The sequence below is a fragment of the Uloborus diversus genome, chromosome 3 (genome assembly GCF_026930045.1).
Source record: "Uloborus diversus isolate 005 chromosome 3, Udiv.v.3.1, whole genome shotgun sequence".
Taxonomy (NCBI): Eukaryota; Metazoa; Arthropoda; class Arachnida; order Araneae; family Uloboridae; genus Uloborus; species Uloborus diversus.
This window is the reverse complement of record NC_072733.1, coordinates 14492234-14507111: the sequence shown is the minus strand read 5'-3', so window position 1 is coordinate 14507111 and position 14878 is coordinate 14492234. Positions and strand designations below refer to the sequence as shown.

General features: G+C 36.2%; 1 protein-coding gene across 4 annotated transcripts in view; it reads left to right on the top strand.

The window, feature by feature from the left end:
- LOC129219285 (gamma-aminobutyric acid receptor subunit beta-like) overlaps positions 1 to 14878 on the top strand; it is a 237139-nt gene that overhangs the window by 76413 nt on the left and 145848 nt on the right. The window lies entirely within an intron of this gene.

Here is a 14878-nt window from a genome sequence, read left to right as displayed (position 1 = left end):
AAACTAGAAGCCGAAGTTTAAAATTCCGCGAATAAAAAAGCAAATATATGCATGAAAATGTTTCATTTGCAAATACATGGAGCCAACAATATCTTTCAATTTGTTTTTTATAGTGCTCTCAAAACATGCATTACAGTCGCTTTAAAATTGTAAAAACTTTAATAAGAGACCTTCAAAAATGCATTAATAGATGTCTAAACGACTTTTTCTTTTTCTTTTTTTTTAATACGTCTAGAGATAAATTTTAATGCCGAAATACAACATAATACAAGGTTTTAAAATTATTTTCGTAAGTCAAAAGTAATGAGTTGTTGGTTTAGTGCCTGATTTGTACATAATATAGTGAGGTGAATTACTATAATAGTCATTTTTGTGATTATCGCCACCGTTAAAGTTCCTATATTTCATTAAGTACTCCGATTATCCTCCCTTAAAGAAATCAATTTATTACTAATAAACATTGTTACACATGAGATTCCCTCGTATAAAACGAAAATTTAAGAAATATATTTAATAGTTAACTAAAAACCCTAATAGGTACCCTATAGACCTTAGGAGGTCCCAAGTCAAAGACCTACTTTTATTTTTTCATAAAATTAAATTTTGCTCATTAGGTGACTGGATGCGAGTAAATATGAAGTAGATAAATAACACAGGGTAAAAATATTTTGGTGTCTAAAGTTTTAAAACTGATTTTAGCTATATTTGGGGTATATGAAATTAGTTGGGTGAAATTTGTTTTTGTGTATCAGCAACTCCTTTTCTTTAAATCGGTGCTTCTATTGTGCCCAAAATGTGCAGATCATTTTATGCGTTTCTAAAGCAAGTATAGGCTTCTGCATCAAGGATTGCTTCTGAAATATTTACCCTACAGTCAGTTTGCAGTTCAGTTATTAAAGGAAGTTTGCTAACAAGTTTAGCAACATCGTTTTAACGAGTGAAGGTAAATTTATGAGTTCGGCGCAATGTGTGACGCGTTGGCCATATGATATTATTTTCAGAGCCCAATTACGATATTGGGGGACCCTAGGCAAGATTATTTTCGGGACCCTCTGAACAACCGTATTGTAACGGATTCGGTGCGACTTCCACTTTCTTGAAATGAAGACACAGTTCTTGATAAAAACACAGGAAATTTATTTACACTATGTACAGGAAAGATCGTCAACAACTGCTAAATTATTCATCAGCAATTAAGCAATTATCACACAACACCGTAAACTCAACGTTTACACACGTATTTACTTCCAAATACGAAAACAACACAGCGAAATGCCTCGCAATAAACAGAGCAAAAATGCTCTCAGTTCGAAATATCAATCGAAACTCACTGTTTATCCATCGCTAACGGCTTATATAGACACCGAAAAGAAATTTCTCAAATATTCCATACGCTTCTGTAAAGTAGTAGACCGTTATCAAATTTTATCAATGAACAAAAAGGAAATAGGGGTCGTATACTTTAGCCATATGAAAAGGGGTTGTATATTAATTACGGGAAACTATTTACAGGTTACGTTACTACAATAATTACTATTTACAGGATTTGTAACATTGCCCCCTTCCTAAGGACTGCACGTCCCGGGCAGTACAATCCCCAGAAAGGGTGCCAAACTTCTATCACAAGTTTACTAATATACACATTAATTAATAACTAACAGATACAGAAAACACAATAATAACAAGAAATATTACTAAACATTAAAAGCAAAAATTATCTACAACTTTTATGTTATCAACCATGGTTGTTTACGTAATACTCATGAACTATGGCCATAGTATGGGGCTAACCGATCATAATGTACAACCCTAGGTTTTGCATTAGGTGATTTTTGGATCCTCACTACGACGTCATTCAATCGGTTAAGGACTTTGTAGGGTCCATCCCAATGCGACTGCAACTTGGGTGAAAGACCTTTCCGTCGGATGGGATTCCATAACCAAACCTTGTCGCCTTCGTTGAATTCATGTCCAGTAGACCTTGTGTCGTATCGGGTCTTCATCTTCTCCGCCGCGATGTTGATTCGCTCTCGTGCGAAGTTATGAACGTCTTCCAACCGGGCCTGGAGATCCTGGATGTACTCCTCAGGCGATGCAGGCGCATCCGGAGGACGACCGAAGACGAGATCACAAGGTAGCCGAAGCTCTCGTCCGAAGAGCATCTGAGATGGGGCATATCCGGTAGTCTCGTGGACAGCACTGCGGTAGGCCAGCAGGAACAAAGGTAGCTTCTTGTCCCAATCCTGTTGATTTCTGGATACCATAAGCGAGAGATTATTTAGGATTGTGCGGTTAAATCTCTCCACCATGCCGTCCGATTGTGGGTGTAGTGGTGTTGTCCTAGTTTTCTCAATTCCGAAAATTTGACATAGGCCCTTAAACACAGCAGAGATGAAATTCCTCCCTTGATCGGAATGAATCTGCAAAGGTGTTCCATATCTCGAGATCCAATGTTGGACTAGAGTCTCCGCTACGGTGGTAGCTTCTTGATCTGGAATGGGATACGCTTCGGGCCATTTGGTGAAATAGTCGATGGAAACAAGAATGTATTTGTTCCCATCAGCAGTTCTTGGTAGAGGACCCAGGATGTCGATCCCAATTCGTTCGAAAGGAGCTCCAACGTTGTACAGATGTAGCTTCCCTCTGCTTCTTTTCTTCGGTCCTTTACGAGCAGCACAGGCGTCACAAGAATGGCACCACTTCTCCACGTCATCCTTCGCCTTGCTCCAGAAGAAGCGCTCCCGAACTTTATTGAGGGTTTTCAAGACACCAAAATGTCCTCCAGTCGCACTACTATGTATTTCTTTCAGAACATCTGAAATCCTTGATCGGGGAAGTAGTAACTGCCACCTAGATGTTTTGCCATCGTCAGATTCCCATTTCCGGTGTAGCACGCCGTTCCGTAAATGGAGTGAGTTCCATAAAGCCCAGTATCTTTTTGTTGCAGGACTGAAGATGGAAACGTCCTGCCAGCTAGGGCGTCGACTGTCACTTTCCATGAACTCCAAAATTGGTTTTATGTCGGGGTCTTCAAGTTGATCTTTTCGAACTTGGTCATCACTCCATGGATCAGGTTCTGATGAAGTTGGAGTCACTGTCACCTGATAGGCAGTAGGGCTAGTCGTTCCATACTGTTTCTCGATTCGGGAACAATAATTGCAGTTCTCAGGACAGGGTCTCCTTGATAAAGCGTCTGCATTACCGTGAGACAACCCTTTTCGGTGCTTGATCTCCATGTCATATTCCTGGAGCCGCTGTATCCACCTGGCTATCTGACCTTCCGGATTTTTAAAGTTCAAAAGCCAAGTTAATGAGGCATGATCTGTCCGAAGCAGAAATTTTCGGCCGTAGACGTAATGATGGAAGTGTTCTACAGCTTTCACTATGACCAGTAACTCCTTTCTGGTGACGCAGTAATTTCGCTCCGACTTTGATAAGCATTTGCTCCAGTAAGCGATGACGTGTTCATTGCCGTCAATTTCTTGGGATAAAACAGCTCCGATGCCCTCGTGGCTCGCATCAGTGTCTAGGATGAAGGATTTTCCAGGCTGAGGATATGAGAGAATAGGCGTTGATGTTAAAGCCTCCTTCAGTCGTAGAAATGCATCTTCGCATTCTTTGGACCATTCAAACTTTTGCTTGCTCTCCGTCAGCTTATGCAAAGGTCGTGCAATGTTGGAAAAACCCTTCACAAACTTCCTGTAGTACGTGCAGAGCCCCAGGAAACTTCGCAGCTGATGGATGTTTTCGGGACGACTCCAACTCTTGACCGCAGATACCTTTTCTGGATCGGTTTGTACACCTTCAGAAGAGATGATGTGACCAAGGTAGTTCACTTCCCGGCGGAACAAATTACATTTGGACGGGCTTAACTTCAGATTGGCTTCCTTAAGCCTCTGCAGCACCTTCCTAAGATTTGCCAGATGTTCTTCGAAGCTGCGTCCCACGATGATGATATCGTCTAAGTAGACCAGACAGGATTCGTAAGAAAGTCCTCTTAACACTGTCTCCATAAGACGCTCGAACGTAGCTGGTGCATTGCAGAGGCCGAAGGGCCTCACTTTAAACTGCCATAAGCCTTGTCCAGTTGTAAATGCTGTCTTTTCTCGGTCATCAGGGTGTATCTCAACCTGCCAGTAGCCGCTCTTCAAGTCCAGGGTCGAAAACTACTTGTGTCCGGAAAGAGTGTCCAAGGTGTCGTCTATCCGTGGAAGAGGGTAACTGTCTTTCTTGGTGATTTCATTCAGCCGTCGGTAATCGACACAAAATCTGGTGGAGCCATCTTTCTTTCGGACTAAGACGATGGGAGAAGCCCAAGGACTGGATGAAGGTTCGATGACATCATTCTCCTTCATCTCTTTCAGGAGGGTCTCAACCTCTTCCTTCTTGGCGAACGGTAGTCGTCTTGGATGCTGTTTAATAGGGAGGTGTTCTCCAGTGTAGATCCTATGCTGCGTTAAATTCGTCCGGCCCACATCCTCCGATGTAGATGAAAACAGATGCTTGAAGTCGTCCACCAATTGTTCCGCAGCAGTTCTTTGATCTTTCGATAATGGCGCACTCCCAATTAACTTCGATGTCAAGGACTCAGAAGACACAGTTTCGGGGGAATTGATTCTTCTAATGATGCAGTTTACTGGAGTACAAGTTGCTAACACTTCACCTTTCCGAATATTCCTTGGCCTTTCACTCACGTTGGCGACTCTTACAGGAATTACATCCTTAGAAAGGTCCACAAGCGTAGATGCTACCAGCACTCCTCTTAGGTTATTGCTTAGGTTAGGGTATTCAATGATTCCAAATCGAAAACTATTGCTTTCTTCAAGGGAGCCAGGTATTAATGATTCTGACCTTGAGGGAATCGATAAATCTGTTTGGGCTATTATTTGAAGAGCGGATTTTACATCAATTTCTGCGGGGAAAACGGCTATGTCTTCTCTCATCGAGTGCAGCTCATTAGTCTTGAAGTCGAGAGTGAAGTCATATTTCTTCAAAAAGTCCAATCCGAGAATGAAGGGGTCCGTGATATTAGCGACGAATGCCGTATGATGGTAGGTGGCATTCCCAAACACTATTTCCAAGTCCACTTTACCGTCAATCTCGATTTTGTCCCCTGTCACAGTCTGGTGACTTACGCGTGGCGATGTCCACAGCAGTTTCAATCCAAATTCACGAGCCACATCTGTCCTAACGATTGTCACATTGGCTCCAGTGTCGACAATCAGTTTGCAAGGATTCCCATTTACATGGGCGTAAATGAAAAGTCCATCACTGCCACTACTAGAAGAGGAAATCTGCAGAGCTCTGGTGGTGGTGATTTCCTTCCCCCGCGTAGCTTGGCGAGCCGGACAACTCCTTCGCAGGTGTCCTTCACTACCGCATTTCCAGCACTTCTGCTCTTGTTTCTTTTGGGCTGTTATGCTGCTCAGATGTCTTGCCAAGTCACCGAGTTGTCTCTCGAGTTCAGCGAGGTGGGACGACCTGGAATCAGACTCATCAGATTCCAGAGTTCGGATGGGATGGCGATCCACACGGGTTGCTTGCTGGGCGGCCTCCAACTTCACCGCATACACAACAGCAGAATTCAGGTCTTTGACATCCGCCATCCGTAGAGCTTTCTGGATTTCCGGATCTCGAACCCCGTCGATGTAATAGTTGAGTGCCAAGTTGTCTCGAACATCCGCAGGACAGTCGCAAAAAGCAAGACGAGACAGTCTCTCGATGTCCGCCGCAAGCTCTTGCAGGGTTTCCCCGGTTTTCTGGAAACGGGACTTCAACTGGAGTCGGCTGAAATCTTTCTGGCACTTCTCACCGAAGCGAAGCTCCAACGCAGATGTGAGGGCGGCGAAATCCAGGCGCTGGCCGTCCGGAAGGGTCTGAAGAATGTCCGCTGCGTCACCTCTCAGGGATGCTGCAACCGAGACAGCACAACTTTGTCCTTTGGACGTCCTACTGACATCATTTCAGGACTAACTCAAAACATTAGGTTATCCTCCGGACGTTTGAATTTCATCCCGTTCTCATCGAGGGACATCCGAGGGACCGTTCAATGTCCGCGAAGTGTTTTTCCCCAGTTCGTCCCTATGATGTCCGGCCTGGTCCCGAGGACTTAAGCATTTCGTGATCCTCAGGACGTAAAAAAAATATTATCCCCAGGTTGTCCAAATGATGTCAGTCGATCATTTTTCGGCGATGTCTGGGACCATGCCTTTTGTGGTCGATCCTCTGGACGTTAATCGGACTAATTCAAATGTCCGAAAGATGTCCTACGAACTATAGCCGTTCATATATTGGCCTTCTTCAGGACGTTAAATGGGCTAAATCAAATGTCCGAAAGATGTCCTACGAACTATAGCCGTTCATATATTGGCCTTCTTCAGGACGTTAAATGGGCTAAATCAAATGTCCGAAAGATGTCCTACGAACTATAGCCGTTCATATATTGACCTTTTTCAGGATGTTAATTGGACTATATCAAGTGTTTCACGTACTATATATATATAAAAAACTTTAAATGAGCAAGATTTTCTTAATTTTTGTTGAATATATACCAGATTATAATTTATTGAACAGTAAAACATTCTTGTTTGAAATTGCTCTAACATCATATTTTTAAATCATTCTCATTTGAAAAAAAAAAAAAAAACAACATACCAAAAGTTTTTTTTTTTAACTTTAATTTGAAAGGAAAAATCGAAAATTTAAAAAGAATTTTTTTTTTTTTGTTCTTTTGAACCAATTCTGGTTCTGCCATCCCGCTAAGTGTATGACTTTCAAGCATGCATTCAATTTAAGCTGCACTTTAAGATGCAGCAGTCTTCATGCAGTTCTAATATTTTCAAATCTTTTGCAATCACACTTAAAGCAATTTATTTAATCTTTTTGAATTAAATCTATTATTCTAAAATCATTCTTCATTGTATTTTTAGATCATTACCTTGAAGCTTAGTAAGTAGCAATCCCTGTAAAAAAAAGCTTACATGTAAAACAATTACTTACCTTTTTTTTGTGTGTGTGTGTATTTTATATTGTTTGATTAGTTTTCTAATTTTCTCTTAATTTTTATTTCTTTACAAAGTTCACTAAGTTAAAATACAGATTTTTTACTCCTTTTGGAAATACCTGAAAGTAATATCATATATGATACCATTTTTAGTATACACTATCAATAATGACTGTTATTGCTGCATACAGCAATTTTTAAAAATAAAATGGTTTACATAAAAATATTGTTTAAATAATAACTGCTAGCTATTTTCTACTTCCAAACTTCACGTATTCTCATCAATTATGTTGAAGCTTAATAAACAAATCCCAATTATTTATTATCACAAAAACTAATTTATCAAATACTAACTTATTTACTAATTAATTATTATTCATCCTCAATATCAGGATTTGACAATGGCACATCAATTCAAGTTAATAATTTGCATTGATTTCTTTTTCTTCTTAGTTCTGAAAACACCTGAAGATTTTTTTTTATTATACAACAAACTATCAATTATGAATTGATTTTCACGCTGCATTAAGCTGGCAAAATATAAAAAAAATAATATTTGAATATATTATATAAACATGATTCCTATTTAAAGCTTTTGTTTCAAGTTTAGCATTCTTATACACACATGGATTTTAATTTGCAAGCTTAAATGAAACATGTTAAACACATAGGAAAAAGAAACAAAGTAAACACACCAATTTATGTGAGAAAAAATTTATTACTAAAACATATATTACAATAGAAAAATTTGATCATATTCATGAAGATCCGGAAGTTGCATCACTTAACTTTTCTGCGCCTTTCACCAATCCTGAATAGATAAAAGAAATATATGTAAACAACTAATTATTTGAATGCCTTGATAAAATATAAAGGGGTGGAGAGGGAAAATAAAATAAACTTTTTGAAACTTTCTTTTTCTCAAGTTTTTTTTTTTTTTTTTTTTTGAGAACTTGTTTATTATTAACATGTATTACATCCTGAACAACATTTGTCTATCTTAAAAAGGCAATAAATTTTTGCATTTGCAAAAAATATTTCAAAAACTTAGTCAGCGCCCATAGTATTATTACACAATTATTGAAAACTTGGGATGAAGACTTCGGTTTCATAAATTTTATTTCAAAATTCTACTTCTATAACTGCTAAATTTAAATGAGAAATTAAGTGTTTCAGTATTTTGATTTTTCAACAGTAAAATATTATCCAAAAAGATTCTAGACAGAGATGACCAAGTCCAGCACTGCATCAGCTGCTGCATGAGAAAGGTTATCTCTGAAATTTAATTTGTCAGGGGGAACACCCTGATATCCAATACTCATGAACTGTGCAAACGGTATAGGTGCGCAGGACTTCAAGGTGCCAAGCCATTCATTGAGAACAGAGATTAGATGTTTTGTGATAACTGAACAGACTATTTTAGTGTGATAATTGCCCCAGTTTTCTCCCACTCGAAAGACAACTATGAAGTACTTCGTGAAGGCACTTTATGCTGGTTTCGTAATTCAATATGCAGGGCCTGCTGTGCTACATTATTGTACAGAAAATACAACAATAATTGTACTACCATTATGTTGATGTTTCATAGACTCACTTTTGAGATACACAAGGTTTTTAGCAGACTTAGATAAAATGGAAAGCTTTATTTGAACACAAATTCTAACTGAAAAATTTTCTGCAAATAATTATTTTGCCTTACTCACCCTTGAACAAAGGCGCCCATATAAGGGGGCAAGGGAGGCAAAAGCCCCCCCCCCCCTTAGAGATTAGAACTTCCTTGCTTTTAGTACTTTTTCTTTGCAAAAATATAATAACATTTCTTTTCCAGCCATTGATGAATAATTTATCAAAAATGTCAAACTTTTATAACTCTAATATGTACTGAAATCGGAGTCTATGGGGAAAATATCCTGCTAAACCACGCAGAAAATATCTAAGCCCCCCCCCCCCTCTTACAATTTTGCATATGGCGTCCCATGTCCTTGAATAAAGAATTAAATCTATATTCAAATAATGAAAGAGGCCAAAAAAAAAAAGGCAAGCTTTAAATCTTTATTTTAATTTATTGATTTATTTATTTATTTATTTTTTTTTTTTCAATAATAAAGTTTGCTTATTTTTCACCAACTGAAGAAAACTGCCAAAACCATTATTTTTTTCACACATGAACTTTAAAAGGCTTTTGGAAAAAGACTTTCAGAAATAAACTAGGATTTAAAAAAAAAAATCCCTTAGTATATATATATATATATATGTATTGATTGCTAGCAATTTGTAAAAAAATTCTGCAGAGCCAAACATTTTCTGCGAACGCCGTTCATACGTTTGTCTATACTATGCAAGACTGGTTTTTAGATTAAGATAATAGCACCAAATTTAAATATTGTTAAAGAAAAAAAAATACTGAAATAACAGCTTTTCAATAATAAGTATTGTTATACAAGAAATTAATATGAAATGGAAAATAATACAGTAACTGGGAATATGGTTCAAAGGTTACAAACGCAAGGAAATAAACAAAAAAGGGTTAAGATACAAAATTCTAGAATCTACAAAAGTAGATTTAGATGCAATCTATATTTTTATGACACAAAATTCTACTCAAATTTGGATAGCAGAGATGATTAAAATGATTATCAGTTTTTTTCTATGTTTTCTAAGGAAAATTCAAACACAATAACTAAAGAAAAAAAACTTCAATATATATATTGCGATTCAAATAAGGGGAAAATAACTGCTAAATTTCGAAAAATATATTTATTAAATTCACCATATCAAAATTAAATTTTATCTAGTAGAACGTGTCCTTGATTTCTGATAACCAGCATGTAAATACAGTCAAGCACTGCTTATACTTTTTTGAAGGGACTGTATGAAAAAAGTGTACAAATGAAAAAAAACGTATAACAGGTATAGGCTAATGTGTATTCGACTTTGCAGGGACCAATTTCAAAAATGTATAAAAAAGATATGTATAAACAGTGCTTCACTGTAGTAAAAAGTTACTATGATAATAACTTTTCTTTATAAATCATGACAGGCAGGAAATTATTGTTGATTTCAAAAGTTACCTAACTTGAAAGTAAAAAGAGATAAACATAAAAATATTGTATTCCGAAATAATAGAATTTTTTTTAAAATACTAAGCACTTTTCATAATGCACTCAAAAAGACAAAATAACTTTTCTATCACCTCACTAAAACTTAACTGTAGCCCCTTCTCAGAAGAATCAACACGAGCCCATTAGAAAAAAATAATGAAGATATTTTTTTAAAAAATGCGATAGAGTGAAGCCTAGAACTTGAAGCAGTAAGGTATGACTATTTCTTTAGTTTATAGCAGTGGTACCCAGCCTACGGCCACAGAAGTTGATACATGTGGCCTGTTGTTTAGATTAAAAGCAACAATATGAAAGCAAATTCATGACAATATAAAGTTTGGAGTTAAATATTCAGAAATTGATTCCTGAAAAACAGTGCAATAAATAAAAGGAGCATAGAGCATCTCCCACTATGAGGTTTTTAATTTCCATATAATTTCCTATATTATTTTTTATGTTAATAGGAAAAATTTTAAATACTCAAAATTTTCATATGTGTTTTTATGAGAGAATGGAAAGCATTTTAAAAGGAGGTGCAGCCTTTGGGTACGAAACGGTTGGGCACCACTGGTTTATTGTAATTATTAGATTCTGCTTGCATGGGAAAAATACAACTAACAACAGCCTTAAAAAAAGTATAAAAAAAATATTGGAAAAAGTTAATACTGAAATAATATCAAATTAAGGCATTGATAAACATATAACATTTTAAACTTGCCTGATAGACGTTGTCTTAGGTGTTCAACTTCTTTTAGGGCATCTTATGCTATGCAGCATGATCAGTCTCTTGAGCCATTCAACACATAGAAAAAGCAAATTGAAATGAATTAATTTGTGATTAAAAAAAAAACTATTAGATATTTCACAAGGCAAAATAATTAATTTTGATATTGATACTTAGACTAAAAAATAGTTTAAAATAGTTTAACCTGGTTACATTAAGAGCAAGTTAGTTCCTTAACACCAGGTGTTCTTCATAACTTGAGTTATTCAAATTTTTTTAAGCAAAAATGATTTTAACAAGAGATAATTTAAGGAAAGCATAAATATTCTTTCAAGTTACAAATTAAAAAAAAATAATATAAACAAAAAAAAAATTAAAATTAATTTGAATTTTGATATCTTGAATTCAAATTATGTTTTTCGCAATCACGAGTGTGTGTATGTATTCGTGTATGGGGGGGGGGGGGATATGTGTGTTTGTGTGTAGGGGTATGTGTATGTGTGTGTAGGCATGTGTGTTTGTGTCTCAGTGCTGGCATGTGTGTGGGTAGTTCTGTGTATGAATGTGTGTGTGGGGGGGGGGTGTATGTATGTATGCATGTGTGTGTAGGTGTCTGTATGCATCCGTGTGTGTAGGTGTCTGTATGCATGCGTGAGTGTATGTGTTTGTGTGTAGGGGTATGTGTGTGTATGGTGGTGTTTGTGTATGTGTTTGTGTGTGCGTGTATGTATGCTTGTGTGTGTAGGATATGGACGCAACCTGGAGACGGTTTTTGCTAGAGGAGCAGCATCATGAGGCCGGCCGACGCGACGGGTGGTGCTGCCAGAGGGTGGCGCCGCGCCGGTGGGAAAAATGATAGCACGCCAAAAACAGTCAAATGAAAACAATAAGCAATCGTGATTGCTCAAAAAAACAAGTATAACTTGGAAATTTTTTAATTACAGGAACAGTAGGAGAAAACTATCTGAAAATTTGAACATTTTTTAAGCTACCATTCAGCATCCAATTATTAGAAATTATCAATTATTTTCATGAAAATATGGATGGCACTTCAAGCAATATGTTTCTGAAGAGAAACATTAAAAAAAAAATATCATGAAAAAATAAAAAAGCTTACAATATTGCAATTTATGTTAAAAATATAACCGAGTTTTAAATATTTAGTAAACCAACCACAATTCAAGTTCTCTTAAAATCCAAGCTTGCATTTAAATAGAATTTACAGGCAGTAATTAAATAGCCCCTAATGATGCAACACAAAATTTATTTGAAGTTGAGAATAATGACAGAACCTTGAAATATTAATAAAAAATAACAAGTTTAATGCAGATCATAATATTCAGAAAGAAACCATATAGTAGATAAACATGTATCTTACCGATAGATTTGTTTTACATAATTAAAAGATATACTACTTACATAATCTGAGAAAATTTAAATGTAATATATACTACATAACATTCAAGGAAATTCAAACATAACTCTAAAAATAAACTTGAGTAAAAAAAAAAAAATTGCTCACACATAGGAATTTTTAAGACCCCCCCCCCTGCTATTGCATTTAATTAAATATTCGTAATATGATAGAAATACAATGCCTGATACAAATATTTTGATACGTTAACAATGTGCATGTCACATGACAGGCACATTATTGTACTTAAATGTAATACTCTAGTTAAAAAGATTACGAGCGAATATAGTGGAACAGTATAATTTCTGATTGGTAAAAGTATTAAACCAATTAATAATTTTCCCTCAGAATTAAAATCTCTTTTGATTCTTTTCATACCATCCAAGACATAATAAATAAAACAATCTTTCAGTGTACACAGAAAAATCAGGTTGAAATGAAATTCAGTAGCGCATGTGTTATGAGAGACTTAAGTTTTTTTTTTTTAATCATTGCGAAAATTATGAAAATTTAACTAATTTTTTTTCTTTTAGTAAAAGTTAAACTTTAGCAATATTAATAAATAAAATAAAAGTAATTAGACTTACCTATATCCTAAATAAGGTTCTTCAAGCGGCACAGCCGGCCACGTGCTGCAAGAACTCATTTCACTCTCGAGCGTAAACAAAGCATCACGGTGGCAGTTAACTGCAGACAATCAGAGAGAGGGAAAAAGATAATGGTGAAATGCCTCCAGTTTTTTTTTTTTTTTTTTTTTTTTTTTAAATTGCCTCGTGTTACTTTCTTTTCTAGATTCATTCGAATGCTTCATTTTTCAAATACAAATCAAATTCGATTCATTTTTTCCCTTCTTAGTTAAGGTGATCGTATTTCTGAACGCCAGTTTTCAGATGTGTCCTAAAATCCAGGAACGATATGGGGATTCTTATAAATATTTTTGGGGACTCAATTGGGACAATTTCCGGTTTCCCTTTAACGATTTTGATTTCATTACTTTTTACTGTTGTAAAGTCAAACTACATTATTTTTCTTAAACATTTTCGTTTTTTTAAAATGATTCGTAATAAAAATAAGCGATCATTTCTTATACCTTTGCAGTTACAATTTTTTATTGGTTTTCAGGGATGCCCACCTAGGGGAGGTAAGGCGCAGACTGCACCATTCAAATTTTTAGGGGGGGTGTTTTGGGGGGTATTTTTCTCATTTTTGGGGCCTCTGCTTTCGGAGGGGGTCTCCACGATATAGAGGGAGGTGCACCTGTGCCCTTAGGGGGTTGGGCACCCCTGTTGGTTTTTGACTAAATTCTAAAATGACTAAGAACAATATTTAGTAATCTTTATAACAGTTCTGAAATATGTCATACAGTTTATAATAACACAGTGAAACCCGAATTTTACGTTTCTTAAGAGACTGGGTTAAAAAAAACGCAAAATACGGGAAATACATGGCCCGATAATGGGACCCCGATTTTTATGCGAGGAAAACGTGGATCCAGAGAACATAAAATAGGAGTTTCACTGTATACATATGATATGAGCAAGGATTGCTTATGTACTAATTTTTGGACATTGACAAAAGTTTGACACAAAAGGAATTTCTTCAACAAATATGTTTTCATTCCCCCCCCCCCTTTTTTCATTCGACATGTTATTAAAAAATAGTAAGTAATTATAGATTCAAAGAGTCCTTATAGCTTAGCTATGCATATATAACCCAGTCTTGTGGCAGGTGTGCCCACCTAGGGGGGAAGGGAGGTGGTCATGGCGCAGACCTCGCCATTAAAATTGGGGGGGAGGGGTGTTTTGAGGGGTATTTTTTTCTTTTTAAGGGGGTCTTCGTGATTTTTAGAGGGTGCGCCTTGACTCGAAGGGGGGGGGGGGGCACCATTATTGGCTATGGATTTGTATTGCTAATCGACCACATGTTCTCGAATTTTGGGGACAACCTGTATAGAGGTTTTTGAGCTCATATTCTCAAAAATAGTCTCAGTACTTAGGCATATTAAAAGTCCCCTAATTTTAAAATACTACCGAATTTATAATTAGAAGCGCTTTTTTTTTCTTGAGCACACACACACCTACACACATATACACACACTCATGCCTGCGCACAGACACAAACACACACTCCTACGCACACACATATACATACACACTCATGCCTGCACACAAACACATATGCCTACATACACACACACACGAACACCTGCACACACGCGCGTACACACACAGCACTGCATACACAACACGCATACACATGCATACATACACACACGCACCCACACACATGCGCCTACCCAAACACACACGCGCATTCATACACACACACTCGTGATTGCGAAAAACATAATTTGAATTCAAGATGCCAAAAATTCAAATTAATATATATATATATATATATATATATATATATATATATATATATATTATATATTATATATATATATATATATATATATATATATATATATATATATATATATATATATATATATATATATATATATATATATATATATATATATATATATATATTCGGGAGGATTTCATATAAGTCTACAAGAATTATCTTTTATGCAACTATTGTAAACTGATGACTGTTCTGGGCACTGCACCTTCAAAAAGAAAATATGTACA